The sequence below is a fragment of the Mesitornis unicolor genome, unplaced genomic scaffold, assembly GCF_000695765.1.
Source record: "Mesitornis unicolor isolate BGI_N332 unplaced genomic scaffold, ASM69576v1 scaffold36979, whole genome shotgun sequence".
NCBI lineage: Eukaryota > Metazoa > Chordata > Aves > Mesitornithiformes > Mesitornithidae > Mesitornis > Mesitornis unicolor.
In genome coordinates, this window is record NW_010208549.1 from 1,782 (window position 1) to 1,984 (window position 203).

Below are 203 nucleotides of genomic sequence, written 5' to 3' on the forward strand. Positions count from 1 at the left end.
AGCACGCTGCACAGCTGCGCAGCCGAGGGTCCCACCACATCCAGGGACCCCAGACCATGCCTGGCAGGGCCACGGTGACAAAGCCATCGAGAAAGGACATGGGAGCACTCCCACTATCCCATGGTTAAGGACATCGGCAAAAAAGGGCACCCCATGACACCCCAACAGGCAAAGCTCTGCGCGCTGTGCTGCGGTGCTGCGGA